General features: G+C 44.8%; 1 protein-coding gene across 1 annotated transcript in view; it reads left to right on the top strand.

Annotated features, from left to right (window-relative positions):
- Nucleotides 1-21,260, top strand: part of NTAQ1 (N-terminal glutamine amidase 1) — a 94,639-nt gene that overhangs the window by 41,261 nt on the left and 32,118 nt on the right. The gene's annotated exons all lie outside the window — the stretch shown is intronic.

The following is a 21,260-nucleotide window of genomic DNA, read 5'->3' as shown; positions in this document are numbered from 1 at the left end:
ATTCGATTTTTTTTATTGTTGAATCAAAGGACTTTACATATTCTGAACATTATGGTATGAAAACATTTTCTCCTGCTCTATGAGTAGCCTTTTGACTCTGTTAATTGTGTCCTTTGGTGCCCAAAAAGTTCCTTCCTTTTTTTTTTCTTAAAAGATTTATTTATTTGGTGGAACCAGGAACTTCATCTGGGTGTCCCACATGAGCAGTAGGGTTCCCAGTACTTGGGCCATTCTCTGCTGCCTTTCCAGTGTATTAGCATGGAGCTGGATGGGAAATGAAGCAGTTGGCAAAAGAATTAGTGGCCATATGGGATGCAGGTGTTATAGGCTATACTGCAATGCCAGCCCCACACAAGTTTTAAAATTTTCATTTGTTTATTTTGTTGTTGCTTCCTGTGCTTTTGGTGTCATATCAAAAAAATCATTGTGGGAAACATGTTTTTTTTTTTTTTTAAATGATCTTTAGCCTCTAGAAGGAACAATTTTGGTCAAGTTTAAAGAAATGGACTAAGCTGGATTATTCATTCTATAAAAGAATATTTCCGTATTTCCATATAGTTCACACATACCCTGCAGCCAGAGAATCCAATAATTGTATGAACTTGTTCTTTTGTATTGTTTTCTTTCTTCTAATGCTGTTTTTTTTTTTTTTTGTAAGTGGATGGTACAGTTTCACCAAGTCACTGAATTTTTGTTTTTGAAGGATAGGTTTGGGAGCATATAATGACCTTGTGAGTGAGGGGAGAGGTCAAAGCAAAAACACTAGAGTGTGATAAGACTTTGAGTCAGTTTCCTGGGGACTAGTAAAATCTCTTGCTGAGTTACTGTCCACGTGAGAAGGCAGCAGTTGATGGACAAATTGGTTCGGCCATCAGTCGAGTGGTTGAGTATCTCTGTTGTTCTGGGTACTAGCAAGTCAAGGGAATACAGGCGTAGGACAACTGTCTGCTCTGTGTATGTCTTATTTTTAAGAAAAGATTTATTTATTTTTGTTGGAAAGTCAGATTTACAGAGAGAAGAAGAGGCAGAGAGAAAGATCTTCTATCTGCTGGTTCACTCCCCAAATGGTCACAACTGCCAGAGCTGAGCCAATCTGAAGCCAGGAGCCAGAAGCTTTTTCCTGGTTTCCCATGCAGATGCAGGGTCCCAAGGCTTTGGGTCATTCTCTACTGCTTTCCAAGGTCATAAGCAGGGAGCTGGATGGAAGTGAGCATCTGAGACATGAACTGGTGCCCATATGGAATGTCAGTGCATGCGAGCAGAGGACTAGCCAGTTGAGCCATTGCACTGGCCCTACATGTATTTCTGTGTCAAGTCTCGTTTTCTGTCAGCAGCATCCATTGAAAGTGCACTACCTATCCTTCCCTTTCCTCTGGTTCAGAGAGACATGCTGTGAGTTCAAAGTTCATTTCTCCCTTATTGTGATAGTATTTGAAGCTAGGGCCTTTTGGGGAGGTAATTAGATATGGATGAGGATTATAGTCCTCTAAGAAGAGAAACCTGGGCCTGGTGTGATAGCCTAGTGGCTAAATACTCACCTTGCATTTGGAGAAGGCGTCCACTGGCCCGCGTGCTGGGGCTGCACAGTGGCCACATGTGGGCCCGCACGCTGCCCTGTCTTGTAGTTACTGGGCTGGGTGTTGCATTTCTCCGTGCTGCTGCAGGGATGTGTGTCTGATATGGAATGCACAAGTCAACCGTGTGGTGAAGAGCTTTCAATACTGCGGGAGAGGCATATTAGATTTATACAACCTTGGTGACCCTCGCTGTTTCAAGCAAATCATTAATGGTGAAGTTAAGAAACTTAACTGGTATGAGTCCTTGCCCCATAAGTGGTAGATTCAGTCTATTTAAATATGTAAAAATTTGACTCTGGAAAACCTTGAATTTACTGATAAGTTGCAGAGTTCTCACATACCCTTCACCCAGTTTCTGTCTCCCTTAATGTTAACATCTTATATTATTATAATAATACTCATTTTATTAAGTACCATTACAGAGTGTACTTTAAGAAAACCGAGAAACCCACACTGGTACTTTACTATTAACCAGAATCCAGACTTTATTTGAATTTCACCAGATTTCCCACTAATGTCCTTTCTCTGTTCCATGACCTCACTGAGGACACCACATTGCATTGAGTTACCGTGTTTCTTTAGTCTTGCATTATCTGTGTTGGCTTTTTAATCTCTGTTTTTCATCACCTTGACAGTTTTGAGAAGAATTAGACATGTAATTTGTAGAATATTGGATCCATTCTTTGCTTTTTTTGAGTGGAGTGAGCGAGCATGTGCGCAAGTGGGCGAATGAGCGAGCACGAGTTCCCAGTTGTTTGGTTTAATCTCCAGATGCCTGCAATGGCTGTGCTGAAACAGAGAACTGGGAACTCTGCTCAAGTCCCCCGTGTGATGTGGGGTGCAGGGATCTTCACTGGCCTCAAAATTATGAGGCCAGATGCCTGCCCTAGTCCAATCTTTTTTTAATGCACTCTTTTGTGGTTTTTCCCAGAGCCCAGTGTTAAAGCACTTCTTCAGTGTATTTGGTAAATAAAATAATATGAAGGGGAGCTTTTTGGATTAGTGGACCATCCTAATAGCCACCCGCAGCTCACAAACTGACTGGCTACTGCGGCTAAGCATCTGTTTCCCAGAAAGAACCTCTACAGCAGAAGTCACTCCGACCTAGTTCAGCCTCGGCCAGTTTTATATCTGTTTGGTTTTCTAACATGACTACTGTGTTAGTCAATCTTGGAAAGAAACCTCAGGCACACGTGGCTAGGATTTTGAAGAAGATTTAATGAAGGAACTATTTATCCAGATGGGGCAGTGTCTTAGTCATCTTGAGTTGCTAAAACAAGATATCACAGACCAGGTGGCTTAAATGATTAGCATTTATTTCTCACAGTTTAGGAAGCTGAAAAGGTCAAGCTCAAGGTGCTTGCCTGTTTGGTTCCTGCTGAGGGCTCCTGGCTGGCTTGTGGATGGTCACCTGACTCCTGACTCAGCAGAGACTGCGTTCTGTAGTCTCTTCTTTGTTATTTTTTAAAGTTTTTTTTTTTATTTGAAAAGCAGATGGTGATAGATATATAGGGAAAAAGCTTAACATGCATTGATGTATTTCCCTAAAATGTGCAATAACTGGGGAGGGCTAGGCTGAAACCCAAATGTAGAACTCAGTCTGGGTTTCCTGTGTGGCTGTCAGGCACCCAAATGCTAAAGCACCTGCTTGTTTTCCTGGGATGTGCAATAGCAGGAAGTTGAATCAGGAGTCAGAAGAGCCTGGATTTGAACTAGCACTCCAATACAGGATGTGGGTGTCCCCAAAGTGGCTTAACCACTGTACCACATGCCAGGCCCCCAAGTGCTGCAGTGCCTGCCCACATCTTCTCTTCTCATGACAGGAATGGGGGTGCCACCCTCATGACTTAATCACTTCCAAAGACTGCCTCCCACAGAATAATCATGTTGGGGTTTAGGGCTTCAACCTAAGAATTTTAGGGGAACACAAATGTTTCTATTCAGAAGTTTCTACCCTAATACAATGAACTTAAGGTGTCGGGACCTAAAATACAGGAGTGTGGGAGCCAAAGCATGTTCAAGCAATAGCAGCAAACAACGGGGGTGATGAAGGAGCACAGCAGAGAAACTGTAGCCCGGAGCTCACAGAGAACTGGAGATGTCACATGGAGGCACGGATGGGGCCCAATGTGAGCTACAGTGGTAGAGAGAGGAAGAACTGGTGAAACAGACACAGGAAGAGAGAAACACCCAGGGTCACGTCTCCTGTCCTCCAGTTTCCAGTTGCTTTATTCCCTTGGCCGGATCCAACAGGAAGCCAGGGATGAGGGTGCCTGGATGACGCAGGCTTTGGGAGTCAACCCATCAGGTCAGAGAAGAGGGCCAAGGATGCAGGAGGAAGGGCAGAGATGGAGTCTAATCAGCCGCACACCTGAAGTAGCCAGGTGGGAAGAATTCCTGTGCTCTGGGGAATCAGCCGGAGGTCTCCTCAGGCTGTCAACTGATTGGATGGGGCTTACCTACATCTGGGAGGGTGAACTGCCTGCCTCCCTCCGCGGAGTCACTGAGACATGAACCTCATCCAGAAACACCCTCAGACTCCCCAGAACATTACTTCCCCCAATCTGGGCGGCTTGTGGTCCAGTCATTGACAAACAACAGTAACCATCACATTTCAGATCATATTGTTGGGGGACATGATGCAAGCTGTAACAGAAGCCATCACTCCTGGAGAGCATTTGCCATGTGATGAGGCAGAAGAAAGTTCAAGTCCCTAGCTATTGTGTTGCACTGTGGTTTGATAGAAGTTTTAACCACATCCCTCTCTTCATGGTAGTTAAAACTACTTTCCAGAATTTTAGGTTTCGTGGTAACTGTGTAGTGACTTAAGGTAGGACACGTGGGGAAAAGGCAGGGAGAAAGTGCCAGTTAGTGCTAAAAGACCACCCATAGCTAAACAACATGCACTTGATCGTGGCCTCCCTCGGTCTTCTTCCTTTGTAAATCCAGGTGGGCGAGGTGGCTCATGGAATCATAATTACCCTCTGCTAGGTGCTTGACATGCATTACTTCCTGTATGGCTCACTCCGTTTCCTAGGGTTGCCATGGCAAATAACCAGAGACTTCCTGGTGCAAAACAATAGACAAATGTTCTCAAAGTTCTGGAAGGCACAGGTCTGAAATCCAGGTACTCCCATCAAAGTCTCCAGAGACAAACCCTTGCTTGCCTCTCTCAGCTTCCAAAAGTTCCTAGGAGTCATTAGGTTCCTGCCTTGCAACCGGATCTTGTAATCTAGCTCCATGTACATGGTCTCTCTGTAAGGACACCTGTTGCTGGATTCAGTCTACCCACATCTGAAATTGATTGCACCTGCAAAGATCCTCTTTTCCAGTGAGGACATGATCTGAGATTCTGGATGGACATACATTAGGGGAACACTATTCATCTCACTGTACCTACTGAAGGTTTTTTTTTTTTTTTTTTTTTCCTGTGGAGGGGCAAGAGGCAGAGAGATGCCTTCCCCAGAGTACAGTGAGAGCAGCTGAGCTGGGCTTGCAGCGTGCTCTTAGCCAAGGCCTGAGGTCTTCCTTCTTCTCTCTGCCTAGGCCTGGCCATCACCACTTGCCTTTGATTATTAATCTTATTACTGTAACATGTACTGGGCAGGTGTCAGTGCACTTCCACTACCATGGGTAGAAATCGTCAAAGCTGGGCATGGTGCCATGGCTCAACTGGCTAAACCGACCCCTTTAAGCACAGGGATCCCATATGGGCACCGGTTCGTGTTCTGGCTGTACCACTTCTCATCCAACTCCCTGGCTTTGACCTGGAAGAGCAGTTGAGGACAGCCCAAAGCCTTGGGACCCTGCAATCACGTGGGAGACCCGGAAGAAGCTCCTAGCTCCTGGCTTCAGATAAACTCAGCTCTGGCCATTGTAGCCATTTGGGGAGTGAACCAGTGGATGGAAGATCTTTTTCTTTGTCCCTCCTTTTCTTTGTAAACCTGACTTTTCAATAAAAAAAAATCTTAAAAAAGAAAGAGAGAGAGAGAGATAGAAGCCAAAGCTATCTCCTCTTGGGAATGGGAGATGGCAAGAGGTGCTGGGAGAAAGCCTCTGAATGCCTGAATACATTTTCTGGTTTTTGCAAAATGAAACCAACCTCCTTTGGTAACTGTGTATTAAATCAAATCACTGCGTGAGCAAATGCTTGGGGATATACTCCAAAGGGATTTTTAAAGAAAGGAAATGCTTCAGGCGGTAAGAGGTACATTACTTACCTAAGGTATTGTATAATGTCTAGTTTTCAATGTCTATGTTATTGTTCTATGACCTCAAAAGCATAAACAGATGAGGAGAGAGAAGTAAAGTAGCACAGATAGTCTGAACTACCCATAATTTTAGGCTGCTGTTTGGTCTCGTTCAAGCAGCAGTTTACTTGTGTCTTCTCTGCTAGGTTATAATAATAAAAGTTGACATCATAGCTCTGCTACTTTCTAGAAACATTGCCTTGTTTGTGTTGCTTAACTGTGACCTTGAGATTATGGAGGTTAATGGGAAAAACACATATAAACTCCAAGCCTAGTCCCTGGTGCATTATTAGTAGTCAAGGAGAGAAAATTTCTAAAAACATCAGATTATTATTATTGCTACTTGTGTTATTGATATCATTAAGATATTTGGAAACGTAATTAGAAATAGCTGGCTTATGAGCATATTTGCTGTTGAAAAGGTTCGATAATTTTAGGCTGAATGGCGAATTTCAAAAATAGTATATAATAGTACTGAGAATTCCAACATAGATTCCACACAGCTTCCCCTAGTGCTAACATCTTACAGAGCCACAGTGTGAGGATCAAACCCAGGAAACTAACTTTGTCCCATACTGCTAAAGGATTCACAGACCTTAACTTGAATTTGCTAGTTTCCCCATCACTGATGGGCATTTTTTTCCTGAACTTCATTATGAGCAGAATAACTTAGTTTTCTCTAATGTAGTTTTCATCTTGTCTTTTACCATCTTAACACTTCTGAAGAGACTGGTCAGTTACTTTGTAGAATGCTTCCCAGTTTGGGTTTGTCTGTTTTCCCTGACTAAATTGAAGTGATGTGATTGTGGTAAAAAAATACCCCAGAGGTAATATGTCCTTCTGTGTGCATCATACTTGGAGGTACAGCAGAGTCAATCCAACGTCTTTTATCACCGTGTTTGTTAACCTTGGTGCCTTGATGTTAGCATGATGCCTGCCATTCCTCTACTAGCTTCCCTTTGTGTCTAACCAAGGTCTGGGAATGCTCAGGTTTGGATGTGGAATGTCTCCTAGAGGCTCATGTTTAGTTAAAGTTTAGTCCTCAGGGTGGCGCTCTTGGGAGGCGATGAAATGGTCAGGAGGTGGGGCCTATGGGTAGTTCTTAGGTCTATGGGGGCATGATGTTTGCCTGTTTGTGATATTGTGTTTATTTCATTCTTTTTCTATTAATTAACATTCTTTCATAAGGAAGAAGTATCCCTTCTCCCTCATTTATGTATTTCTATCTATATAGGCTTATGGATATTTATTTTCTGGGTTATATATCTAATACTGTACTTATTTTGTTGCTTGAATTTCGTGTTCAGGAGCTTAAACAGATTGGCCCCTATGTTTTATTAACATGCCCTATCATTTGTTGAAAATATATTTATTTATTTTTATTGGAAAGTCAGATTTACAGAAAGGAGAGACAGAGAAAAAGATATTCCATCTGCTTGTACACTACCCAGGTGGCTTCAATGGCCAGAGCTGAGCCATTCCGAAGTCAGGAGCCAGGAGCTTCTTCTGGGTCTCCCGTGTGGGTGCAAGGTCCCAAGGCTTTGGGCCATCCTTGACTGCTTTCCCAGGCCAGAAGAAGGGAGCTGGGTGGGAAGTGGAGCAGCCGGGATATGAACTGGCACCCATATGGGATCCTGACACATGCAAGGCAAAGATTTTACCCACTAAACCACCACGCTGGACCCATGCCTTATCATTTTTGATGCATACTTTTTATTCTAGACTTGTACGGTGTTTTCTTTGCCTCAACCCTAGGCTCACCCCTTTTTCTCCAAAGATCTCTGCTTCCTTATTTTGGAGAATGGGTTTGGAAGCCAAGATTATGGCACTGAGTATGCTCGTTGTTCCAGAGGTATCATTGCTACCACATTCTTTCAGTAGACAGAATTGGGAAATGTTAATGTGAGTACCAACATATGCATCTGTGTTTATTTTCATATGCATCCTTATAAATATTAAAAGCCACAATGAAAACATGCAGTCTGAGATAAATGCCTGTAAAGGAAACTTCTATTTGTTTCTCAACAACAAAGAGAACAGGTCCTACTGCATTCCTGCAGAGTTGACAGTACTTGTTTGTTTTCAAATTTTATCTTGTGACTCAGATAGCTGAAGTTGTCAGTGACCTAAGCGCGTATAATTCTGGAACTAGACAGAATATGATAGTAGTAGTCACTCACATTTCTTTCATTTTCCCCCAAAGATTTATTTATCTATTTGAAAGACAGAGTTAACAGAGAGAGGTGACACACACTTGCAAACATTCACATGAAGGGACAGAGGGAGGGAGAGATGGAGAGAGAGAGAGAGATATCTTCCATCTGCTGGTTTATTCTCCAAAGGGCTGCAACAGCAAGGGCTGTGCCAGGCCAAAGCCAGGAGCCAGGTGCTTCTTGCAGGTCTCCCCTGTGGGGGCAGGAACCCCAGCACTTAAGCCTTCCTCCTCCCAGGCAGAGAAGCAAGGAGCTGGATCAGAGTGAAACACCTGGGACACAAGCCAGCACCTGCACAGGAGGCCAGCACCACAGCTGGTGGCTTAATCTTTTATGACACAACTCCAGCGCTTGTTCTTAAATTATTTTAAAGGAAGAGACAATGAGAGAGAGAGAAGAAGGAGAGATTTCTTCCATCTGACAGTTAACTTCCCAAATGCTCACAACAGACAGGGCTTGGTTGGATCAAAGCAGGAGGCAGGAATTCAGTCTGGATCTCCCACGTGAGTGTCAGGGACCCAGCCACTGGAGCCATCATTGTTTGCCTCCCAGGATGAGCCTTAGCAGGAAGCTAGAATCAAAAGCAGGAGCTGGGACATGAACCTAGGCATTTCAATATGAAAAGTGGGCATCCCGAGTGGCAGTTTAACCATTGTGCCAAAGCCCTGTCCTTTAACTCACATTTTCTAAATTGAGCTTTCATGGAATGCTGCTCCGGGAGGTGGTAATGAAGCTATGACTCAACAAGTTTGGGAGACTCAATGTTATGGATCCCCACTCCTGTGTAATACTACCCATGGATTGTTAGAAGAAATGTTTTTCAGAAAACAAAATATTTCTCCAATCACTTTGTGAGACTGAAGACACGAGAAAAGCATTTTTCTGTTGGACGGTCTGCTTAGAGCTAAAAGCTGTACAGCAGTGTGGTATATGTCAGGTGAGTGTGGCCACATTTTCTTGTTGAGAGAAGCTGCCAGGGGTTGCCGTTGCGGTGCAGCGGGTCAAGCTGCATCTTGGGCCCTTGCCTTCCTTGTTGGAGTGGCTAGGATCAGTTCCTGCCTCTGCTTCTGATCCAGCTTCCTGCTAAGGCACCAGAGCAGCAGCAGATGATGGGCTGGCACCATGGGAGAGACTCTGAAGGAGTTTCTGGCTCTGGATTTGGTCCTGGCCTTGCCCTGGCAATTGCGAGTATTTGGGGAGAGAACCAGCAGGTGTAAGAGCTCTTTATCTCTCTGTCTTTGCCTCTGCCATTCTCCCTTAAATACAAAGAAACAAGATAATAAACAAATAATTAGAGAAATTGCCAAAAGTCACATGTCTTCAAGTGACTTTTTTAAACCTGGGGTGGGGTGTGATTTGCATGAACTTTAATAAAGGGGACGAATACATTCTTTTTTTTAAAATTGCATTTATTTCATTTTATGACACAGTTTCATAGGCTCTGGGATTCCCCCAAACCCTCCCCCCACACTGAACTTCTTCACATTGTTACAGACAAATATATTCTTTAGGGAAAGAATATGCCTTATTCCTGCCACTGAAATACGGCTTCTCAAGACTTAGTGGAAAAAACTAACAGCAGAGACAAAATCTCCTTTCTCACAAAGTAGTCATTTTGTGGACAAAGGTAGAAACCACCCGTCTTGCCTCCATGGCAGTATGTCACATTTAAACCTTCTATTTTTAACCTGTCGGTGGGATTCTGGCTAATGCCTATGAGATCTGTGTCTAGACAGTTGAGAAAAACAGGAAATGAGTTACATTGTCATAGCTTAAGGGAATTTAACCTCCTGTCTTCCAGCTCCAAGCTGTGCCTGCTTTAAGCAAACATTCCGTGTCTCCTGAGAGTTTTCAGAGCATGTAAGGAACTATAACCATTCCCGGCCTCTTAGCAGAGCCGAGGGAGTTATTTAGGTAGAAAGGGACATGAGAACATGAGTTTATTGTGCTTTGGACCACAAAGCAAATGCAGCCACTTGAGGAACACATTTGCTGCTTGTCTTTTGAATCTAAGGGTGTACATCCTCAGAGAGTGGGCTTGTCCAGGGGAAGGGACTCATTCCTAGTTAACTCACTGTCTGTGTGGCTGTAGTCACAGTTCGGTGATGCAGCGCATGAAATAGCTCCCAGAAGAGCCAGCTGTGAGGAGGTTGCTGACACAGATGGGACGCTTTCCTTACAGCCCCTGAGCTAAGCTTCCTCCCACCCAGCCCCATCTCATTTAATCCTCACCACAACTTGAACATGTAGTTACCACCATTTCTCTCATTTTGTATTTGAAAGGATGGAAGCCCAAATCTATGTGATCCTAGAACCTGTGTTCTATACCAGCGTAGGGCTCATGCCATGATATGTGTGGCCAACTGAACCACAGTCTCTGGTCCATAATAAGCATCCTAGTAGAGCTGCGCTTTTATTGATCAGGATAGGAAAAAGAATCCTGTTCTTCAGTGGCAGACTGGCCTTCAGCTCAGTGCAGCTATTACAAGCAGCATGACATGGGGGCTGAAGACATGCAGGTGGTGACAGGTGGTCGGTGAGAGGGTTTGTAAAGAAGTTCCTCGGAGTGGAGACTGTGACAGGAGGTCTACAATTCCGGACTTGTTGTAGCCACTGCTTCTTGAAATTGGAGAAGGGACAACATAACCATGGCGTGCAGCAAATATTATGCCAAGAGGCTGCTTCGTCAGACTCTCTCAAAGGCTTTACCGATACAATAGTAGTTAAGTCATATCTTTGTGTTTATGGAACTTACAAATCAGCAGGGGATGAGCTAAGAAAACAAACAAGTGAAATCATTACAAACTGACCAAGTGCCTCCAAGAAAGTAGGAACAACAGAATGGAGTTGGTCCATAGGGAGGAGAATGCACAGGTTAGGAAAGGAAAGCTTCCTCGAGCAGGTATTGTTTGAGACAATCGGGAGAGGGAACAGCAAACACATTGCTCAGAGGTGGCAAAGGACCTGGCAAGTCCAAGGACCTGAGAGAGAATGAGTGTGGCTGGAGCTTGAAAGAACAAGATGAAGCTAGGAAGCTAGGCAATGATACTCTGACGTAGGCCCTTCTTGACTCTTGGTAAGAGAGTTTTAGCTTCAGATGAATGGAAACCCTCAAGAGAGCCCTAACTAGATGAATACTTGGATCTGATTTGCTGCTGAGTGGGATGGGATGAGAACACTATTAGGAGTCCTTACACAATAAAATATTGGTGGGTTGGACCATGCAGCCGGCATGAAGGGAACAGCCAACGGTGACTCTAGGCTTTCAATTTGGGCAAATACATTCTCATTGGTATTTACAGGAAGCACTATGTAAGAATGCCACCGCATTAGGTTTTATTAGTTTTTGCTGCAGTAACAGCCCCCATTTCTCTGTGGTTTATATAGTAAAGTTGTAGCTTCAATTTGTGTTGCTGTATGTCCGTGTGGGTCTGCTGTGGCTTCTTCAATCGGCCTCCAGGCAGTCCTTCCTTGGAACATGCCAGTCTATGACTGATGGAGAGGAGTCATGATGGAACCCTTCACCAGCCCTTCAAACACCTGCTTGGAGTGGTGCACACTTCCTGGGCTTGCCTTACACTGGGAGGAATGAGCGAGTCACCCCCAAGCCTGATGGCATGTTATGGGATTCATCACCAGGATGGTGGCTTACTATTTTATTATGCTAAAAAAAAAAAAAAAGGAAGCAGCATTATATGCCAAGGCTATTTTTGGGCCCTTATCTAAGGATTGAAAGATGGTATACAGAATTTGGGAATAACTTTTCTCAAATTGAGTAAAAAATATGTACATATGCTTTAAAAATTATCAATTTATAAGAGGTTGTGATCTAAAAAAGTCACAAAAGGGGATGCAAGTGAAAGGTCTTTCTGTCTCTGTGCTGCTGTCCACCAGTTCCCTCCCGTGTGTAACACAAGGCGAGAGGGGTCATGGGAGCTATACAGCAGGACACGTAGAGGAGGAAGGAGCACTTCATGTCGCCAAGTATTCCCAAGTAGAGAAGCTGTGATCCTCAAACAAACTCCCAAAAGTTCTTATGGGGCCCAGTGTGATAGCCTGGTGGCTAAAGTCTTAAATGCACTGGGATCCCATATGGGTGCCGGTTCATATCCTGGCTGCTCCACTTCCCATCCACCTCCCTGTTTCAGGCCTGGGAAAGCAGTCAAGGATGGCCCAGAGCCTTGGGACCTTGCACCCACATGACAGGCCCAGAAGAAGCTCCTGGCTCCTGGCTTTGGAGTGGCTCAGCTCCAGCCATTGAAGCCACCTGGGTAGTGTACGAGCAGATGGAATATCTTTTTCTCTGTCTCTCCTCTCTGTAAATCTGACTTTCCAGTAAAAAAAATAGATCTTTAATAAGAAAGTGAACTTATGGTAAAGAAAACTCATTTATTATTTTCATTGTATTATGAGAGTACTTTGAGAGGCAGATGCCTTGATTGAGATGTTCCTCGATTTCTGATTTATTTATTTTAATTTAAAAGGTGTGTGTATGTGCATAGATTGTGAGTATGTGATAAAGAGATGGCTTTCATCTGCTTGTCCACTGTCCTAAACGCCCGTACTAACCAGGGATGGGCCAGAATGAATCTCGGAACCTGGAACTCAATCCTAGGTCTCCCCCAGAGTGGCAGGGACCCAAGCACGTAGGGCAGCACCTGCTGCCTCCCAGAGAGTGTGTTAGCAGGAGGCGTGGTTTGTAAGCTGAGCCAGAGTTCAAATCCAGGCACTCTGATGTGGATGTAGCCATCCCAAGCAGGGACCACTGTTCCAAATCCCTGCCCCCTTTTGGTTCCCAGTGTAGCAGACGGTACAGGCCCTCAGGCTATAATTGCCCTCTTTAATTAATTCATCTTAATAAATGTATTATAGTATATGCATGCATGAGAAACACTTAACAGTAGAGTTCATACAGTATCAACGCTAACAGGTGTGATGCATCTGGAGAGAATGGAGCAAGAGTCCGTGTGTGTGTCGTTTGGGCTGTATCTGTGACTCATGTTTTAATGTTCTAGAATGCTTTCAGAGGCAGGCAGCAGGACAGGTTTAGATGTGGCATAGGCCCTCACAGGAGCAGCTTTCCCATGGTGGGAGAGCTGCGGCAGGCAGGGGAACCAGATACATGTCATGGGGCTCCTGGGGTTCCAGCTGGAATAGGAGGGGAGCTTCCTCTTGGGGCTGCTGTGTTGCAGTGAGCTCCTTGACACTGGAAATCAGTACAGCCAGGATCACATTGGGTACTGCTGACATCAAAGCCTAACTTGAGTGACCGACTGTTAGAGATGCTAGAGAGAAAAGAGCTATCCGTAAGGGGAGAAGGATCTGTGGTTTGAACCCAAGTGTTCCAAAATGGGATACAGTGTCCCAAGCATCCCAAGCAATGTCTTCAGTCACTGTGCCAAGTGCCCATCCTGTACACATTCTGTGATGAACCTTCATTCAGTATGCTTGCGGAGTAGTGTGATATTTTGACACACTGGTCGTCAGTATTTCCATCTGCCATTTCTTTATGCCCAGAGCCTTTGCCTGCCACTCTGTGAGTTCTTCATTAGCTAGCAGTTCATGTGACCTTCAGTCACCTTGCTATGCTGGGCAATAATAGGACAGAGCAACAAAAGGCTCTGGAGAGGGAGAGGGTGCCTTGGACTGTTCAGGAGGTCTCGGTGTATTCACGAAACCACGTAAGAGGGAGGCAGGAGGAGCAGAGGTCAGAGCGAAGTGGGGCCCTGAGCCAAGACACACAATGGGCACTTGAAGCCGGAAAAGGCACAAGTGGACTGTTTCAAAGGGGCTGCAGGACCCATGGAACTCTTGCCAACCCGTTTTAGACTTCCAATTTGCAAAACTGTGAAGTGATGGATTTGTGCCATTTTAAGGCAACACATTGGTGTAACTTTTTGTCACAGGGGCAGGAAATGAGTACAAGAGGCTTTACTGCTTGAAGGGAGAAAGGTGTGGCAGGGAATGTTGGGAAATGCCTGATGGGTCCGAGGGTTGGCCCTGTGGCATGCTAAAGAAGAGTCAGCAGGAAAAATTTGCTCTCACCCTGCCTTTCTCTCCGATCTGCCTGTGTCCCTCCTACTCATCAGAACTTCAAGCTTCCAGCAAGGGCCACGCATGCCATTCTGCATGTTGACCCTGCCACCCTCTGCCAGGCTGTGAAGAGGCTGCAGAGGGATGGAGTGTGTTGAGGGTGGAGGTGGGAGGTGATTCGGCAGGTGATGTTGGAGAAGTCTGCCAACAGGTGCTGATGGGCCTTGCAGGGGAGTTCATCAGACAGACAGGGAAGGGTGTTCCACATAGCGTGCCTGGCATGTACCACAGAGGTGCCAAGTAGGTGGATTGTTCAGGGAACTACATGTGGTTCTATGCAGCTGAAACAGAACATGCAAACGGCCCTTGATGAGGCTTGGGAGAGCGAAGGGCTTGATTACCACCGGTCCTGCTGCTGTGCCAGTGAGGCTGATGGTAGGTCACAGTTAGTGGGAAGACTCCAGTGATTTTACAATGTTTTATAAAAAATGACGAAACAAAACTCTTGCCAAACTTTTAAATAACAGTTGTTTATGGTTAAAGATTAAAGACTCCCTTTGTTCTCTTGCTGGCGTCCAAACCCTCATTTGCCCCAAATGAGGTGGACACTTGGGTTTACTCCCGAAATGGCTGGACTGGCTGAAACCAGAAGCCAGGGGCTCCGTGGAGTCTCCCACATGGGTGACAGTGGCCCAAGCATCTTGACCATCTTCCTCTTCCTTTCCAGGTGCATCATCAGAGATCTGGATTGGAAGTGGAGTAGCCAGGTCTCAAACTACTGCTCATATAGGATTCAGGCATTGCGATCAGCAGTTTAAATACCTGCACCTCAATGCCAGCCCTATGGTATAATTTCCAACTGGACCAAATTTAGAGAAAATAGTAAGCATATTCATTTACCCGTCACACAGATTCGACAGTGATGTGTTGAATGCCTATGAATAGGGGAATGATAAGATTAGGCCTGGTATGTTAAACAGCCTTTTAGAGACACAAATTGAGAGGCTAGAGGAGCAGCCAAAGTGGGGAGACAGGGTTTGTGTCTCTTGAAAGCTCTTTGGCAAGCCATGTGGGGTGCTCTGACTTGTCATGGGCAAGCAGTGGAGAAGGAAGCAAGGGGCAGGTCTGGGAGAGGCTTCAGGTAGAACTAACCATAGTTGGTATGTTTCAACTATCAGTCTGTGTTTCACTGAGGCTAAAATTTTATGGAGTATGACATGATCAGAATTCAAAGCATATTAAAAATGAAAAGAACGTTCATCTTGGAACTGAAAGCATTCAGTGGAATTAAAAGCTGACTGCCAACCCCGTCCGAGAACACTGGGCATGAGCTTGTATTTTTTACTGTGGAAGTGAGAAGCAGGATTTTGGTTATCTGGAATCTCAGGGCTCAGCATGGCTTGCAGAGCTGTCATTTTTTATGCTTCTTGAGATGCACTCTTGCTGCTCCTTTGTGTTGCAAGATGTAAGTGCTCAGGAGCACAAAGTGTTGCCCAAGCATGGTCATGTCCTTTATGAGGCTGTGGTCATGTTCAGGTTGGGGGCAGCCAGATACTGTTTCTTTAATAAAAGGAGATGTTTTGCAAGGCAATACTAGGGGAGCTGGTCTGCTGCTTTTCCTTCCAGGGGCTTCCCTGGATTTCCGGAGAGAGTAAACTTGGATTCCACAGCAGATGGAGCTCTTATCCATGTTTTTTTTCTGCCCGCCACAAGGCCTTGAAACCTGGAAGGACAGGGTACAAGTGCATGCTTTGTTCGGGAGCAGGATTTTTATGTGAACATAACATGTTTCCAGGGACCCATGTTGGCGACCTGAAATTCCCCTTTGGAGGGTGAGACATTCAAATCAAAGCAGAGACCTGACAGAGGGACAGAAGTCAGGGCCTGGCAGCCCAGCTGCAGGGATGGATGCCTGCATGGCCAAAAGGGCCCCAGCCACCTGGGCCAGCGAGATCATGAAGGCACATCCAGGACTCTGGAGGGGAAGCTTTGCCTTTTCAGATTCGCAGCTGGATTGAAAAATTCACATGAATGTTTTTTTTGAAGTCCAGAACCAGACCTCTGTGTTGCAAATGATTTTAGGACAATATTTTATTGGTTGTAGTTTTAGAAAAAGCAATTATAAGTTTGTATTCCTGCAAACACCCAGCAAACTGGCCCCCTCTTCACACCACTAACCCTGCACAAGGAGTCCAGATGGTTGCATTTTGAATGCCAGTTCCATGGTATGTCCCAGGACCAAGCCAGTTATCCTTCCTATGCCTCAATTCCCTGCTCTGTCAAGAGGGAATATGAACTAGAATAGAATAGAATAGGGTAGGATAGGATATCAATAGAACAGATCTGAAAACAGGTGCTCAGCATGATTGAAATAGTGGCTCACTACTTAATATAAAAATAACATTCACAGCGCTGAAAGCTGGCTAGTGTGTAGTTCACTTTGGGCCAGTTGGTTTTTCTACATAGAATCCAATGAGTAGATGCTATTTTCACTCCACTTTTTGACAGATGAGGCTATTGGAACACAGGAAAGTCGATTCCACATAAGCTAAATATTCTGGAGTCTCTGCTGCATCTCCTGTGTACTTGGTGGTAGGACATGTGAACTATTGGATTGTATACTTGGCTTCCCCCATGCACTCATGGGCCCCTCAAATTGGAAGACTCTATTTTTATGGATTTATTTTTTTCCCACACTCATTTCTTATAGGACCTCTGGCCTCAACAGCCTTTTCCTCCCAACCTACTTCAGTCCCCACCTCCTTCCTGGAAGCTGGAGCCCATGTTGGCCTGGGGTGGGGGTTGGGGAGAAACACTCCCTTAATGAGATGCAGGGTTCTAGCCCCACCTACTTTTTTGGTATCCAGTCAGTTCCTGGAAAGTTCTCCCACCCTTGCCCTCTCTTGGGCATGCTGCGAGCTCTCTCACTTCCCCCTGCAGCTCGCTGGCCTGTGTCCTTTCCCAGTCTCTGCTCCTAGCCTGCAAACATTTGTGAGACTGTTGCTCAAGAAGCCAGGCCCAGGGGAATGAGGTGCCAGCCTTGTGGGTCCTGGGCACTCTTGGGCTTTCTGCGTGATTTCCCTGGAGTCCTCACTGTGACTCATGGAGGTGGGGTGGGGGAGGGAGGCTCCTTCTGGGAACACTTTGCTCTTCTCTCAGCTGCTGGGATCTGCTCTCTCTCCCCACTTCTTTTATGCAGGAAATGGGGGTTGGGGTGGGATGGGGTGGAGTCAATTCTAGCCTCCTGGGAGGCCCCTCAGGGAGGTGGCTTCCCCTCTCCCCCATTGAACTTAAAATGTGGGATACTCCTTGCCATTTGTTCTCTGTGTTCTCTGAAAATTCTGGGAAAATAAGATAAGCTTCAGACAGCATTCTGTTAACACTAATGATCGGCTTATAGAGCCTTGGCAGTTCTGCACAGCTGGGGGGTCTCAGTAAGTCTTACTGCTGAATTGGGCTGAGACCTGTCTTTGCAGAAAGCCTGGCCCAGCTTGGGGTGAGGGCCATGGTGTGATGGGAACTTGCCTGAGGGTGCAGAAACAGGCAGGGAGAAGTTGTGCAGGGGTGGGCTGCTGGGTGTGTACTGGGGAACCTGATCGTGTTCTACTGTTGTCATAAGAAGTCACCACACATCTCGTGGCTTAAAAGAATTCAAATTTAAAAATTTTATGGTCTTGCAGGTTGGAGCTGACACAGGTGTTGTGGGATTAGTGTCAGGCAGTTAGCAGGGCTGTAGAACTTCCTGGGAGCTCTGGGCTCTAGGGAAGAATCCCTTTCCTTATCCTTCTTTTGGTGATAGATGCTGTTCTCATTCCTTGGCTTGTGGCTCCCTTCCTCCCTCTCTGAAGCCAGCAATGGCAGTTTGAGCTCTCATATTGTATCATTGTGACCTCCTTGGTTTTGTTCCTCTACATTAAAAAAAAAAAGTTGTTTGAGAGGGAGAGAGAAAGAGAGAGAGAATGAGAGAGAGAGAAAGAGAGAGAGATGGAGTCATCAAGTGACTGTCCCTCATCCCTGGGTGTTGATGTGTTTTGACAGCAAATTGTGGCTCCCTCTTCCTTGATTGCAGATACGAGAAAAAAAAAAGAGAGATATTTGTCCCACTCACCTTCCTTCTTACCACAATACTTCTTACCCAAATCGGAGGTTCACACGGCATGTATCCCTCCCAACTATGTAAACAATATTATAAATAAAATAATAAATGTAAAAAATCTTTAAAAATTTAAAAAAAATCTGAAAAAATTGAAACCCAGGGTGCGATAGCCTAGTGGCTAAATCCTTGCCTTGCATGCGCTGGGATCCTGTATGGGTGCCAGTTCTGGTCCTGCTGCTCCACTTCCCTTCCAGCTCCCTGTTTCTGGCCTGGGAAGGCAGTAGAGGATGGCCTAAAGCCTTGGGACCCTGGCACTTATACGGGAAACCTGGGAGAAGTTCCTAGCTCCTGGCTTCAGATTTGCTCAGCTCCAGCTGTTGCAGCCATTTGGGGAATGAACCAGCAGATGGAAGATCTTTCTCTTTGTATCTCCTTCTCTCCGTACATCTGCCTTTCCAATAAAATAATCAAATTTAAAAAAAAGAAAAAAAACTTCATTCATATTAATTGTTTAAAAGACAGAGATAGAGAGAGATTGAGAGAGAGAGACAGAGATTGGGAGATCTTCCACATGCTGGTTCACAAACTGAATGCCTGCAATGGTCAGAGCTGGGCCAGAGCCAAGCCAGGAGCTAGGAACTCAACCCACAGGTTGCCTTGGGTGGCAGAGATGCACTTACTGGTGCCATCATCACTACCTACAATGTCTACATTAGTGTGAAGCTGCAATCAGGAGCCAGAACTCTAGCCTACACCTAGGCATTCCTATGTGGCCTGTGGGCAACTCAGCCAATCTCTTAACCATAAGGCTAAAGGTCTGCTCTTTCTTCCACTTCTAAGGGCCCTGCTGGGTAATGGTATTTTCATAGGTTCCAGGGATTAAGCATGGGACTTCCGAAGGGAGCTGTTGTTTTGCCTCCCAGCACAGCCTTAAGATTTTCATCTAAAATAAACAACTAATGTCAGATACCACTTTAAATTGAAAGGTATCATGACTTCACTAGTTTTAACAGTGTTTACAGTTTTTAAGAGAGTTTGAGATAGAGTTTTGCTTAATTCATTACATTATTTATTTGGGATTGTATTAAGCTTATCTGAGAAGGTATTCAAAGTGCTTTAGAAAAAAAACACATTAGATTTACAGCTGAAGTGCTTAGCAATCCAATGTTTCAGGTTCACAGCTATCGCTTTAAAGTGTTTAAAGAATTTTTAAAAATTGTTTGTGAAAGAGATTTTTTTTTACAGACTTTGATCAGTTCATTAACAATAATAAAAGGCCCTTTTACTTTGTATTAAAATTTACTAGACTTCTAAGTAGAATATCAAGATTCATTCATTAGTTGAACTTTCAGGAAGTTTTAATGACACCTGGGCCTCTGTAACAGTTACTTTACCTACCACCATTAGTTTCAGCCCAGATGCCCATGCACATGAACTCTTAATCTAGTTAAGGACCTGCATGTGGCTGGGAGAATTTTGAAGGCATTTTAAAGATGCATTGGCTGGGTTTATTAATTCAGTCAATCCTGCTTTTGTGCCAGGTGTGATAAAATGGGCACTAAGAAGACAGCAATGTGATATAGTCCCTAGCAAACATGAGTTAGGGAGGTGAGATTTACCCCCAACTGACTCAGGCATGGAGCAGAGGTGACCCTAAGAGGCCACAGGTGCTAAGGAGGTAGACAGCCTGAGCAATGCATGTTCAGGGAATGGAGGGAATGGTCAGATTTGGTGATCTTGGGGAAGGATTGAAATAATCAACCTTAATTATTGTTAGGAACCTACTGTGGTAGTACCTGCTGGAGAACTAGGGCAGTGGCAGGGCGTGGCCCAGAATGAGAGCACCCCTAGGCAAATTACCTGATTAAACCAGTGAAAAGAGTAGCCCTTAGAAGCATGCTAATAGGAGCGATAACAGTCATTAACATTTGTGGAGCTCACATTGGGTGCCAAGCTCCTAAGTGTAACAACAGTGTTGCTTCCTTAGCCTGAGAGAGCATAATCATCATCTCAGAGTCCAGAAATTGAGATGGAGAAATTAAGTACGATGATAAATGTCACGTTGCAGGTGAGCGGCAGGACCATGGCTCGAACCTTGTACACAATGTTTCCTTTCTGGAACATTCTTGCTCTTATTCTTCTGAGACTGGCTTCTCAACTTTTCAGGTTCCAACTTGCACAGGACTTCTGAGAGAGACCCCTGAGTGAAGTCCACCATAGAAGGTCCCCCTGTTATTCACAGCTCAAGTCCCATGTTTATTTCCTTTGTAATATTTATTTTTAAAAAAGATTATTCATCTTAAAAGCAGAGTTACAGAGAAAGAGAAGGGATAGGGAGGGGAAAGAAACGGAGAGAGAGTGAGACAGAGAGAGAGAGACACAGAAAGACAGAGAATATAAATCTTCCATCCTCTGGTTCACTCCCCAAATGGCCACAGCAGCTGGAGCTGGTACAGGCCAAAGCCAGGAACCTGAAACTTCATCCAGGTCTGCCATATGGGGGGCAGGGACCCAAGCACTTGAGCCATCTTCTGTTGCTTTCCCAGCAGCATTAGCAGCAGGGAGCTGTATTGGAAGTGGAGCAGTCAGGAATTGAACTGGCACCCATATGGGATGCTGGTCCACAGATGTTGGTTTAGCCTACGTTACCATAGCAATATTTACTACAATTTCTGCCCTAGTTGCTATTCTTTTTGTCTTTCTTACATGGAATCTAAATTTCTTTTCCGGCTTGTCCCCTTTTCCAGTACTTCTGTCTAGGTCTAGTATAGTAGCTGTTCCAAAAATATGGATGGGTAAGTTGATGGTGACTTCAAAACTTATTATTCTTTGCTCCTCTTAATATATAAGTAGTTTCTGGAATATTCAATTTAAGCATAGTGCTATATTATGGAACCAGGTTAGTATTAATCAACAAACTTTTTCCCCCTTATGTATTTTTAAAAATAAGATTTATTTATTTTTATTGCAAAGTCAGATATGCAGAGGAGGAGAGACAAAGATCTTCTGTCCATTGATTCACTCCCCAGATGGCTGCAAAGGCTGGAGCTGAGCCAATCTGAAGTCAGGAGCCAGGAACCTCTTTCAGGTC

Source organism: Ochotona curzoniae, unplaced genomic scaffold, assembly GCF_017591425.1.
Source record: "Ochotona curzoniae isolate NIBS_2020 unplaced genomic scaffold, NIBS_Ocur_1.0 contig_3190, whole genome shotgun sequence".
Lineage (NCBI taxonomy): Eukaryota > Metazoa > Chordata > Mammalia > Lagomorpha > Ochotonidae > Ochotona > Ochotona curzoniae.
The sequence above is the reverse complement of the archived record's forward strand: the minus strand, read 5'-3'. Positions and strand labels throughout refer to the sequence as shown.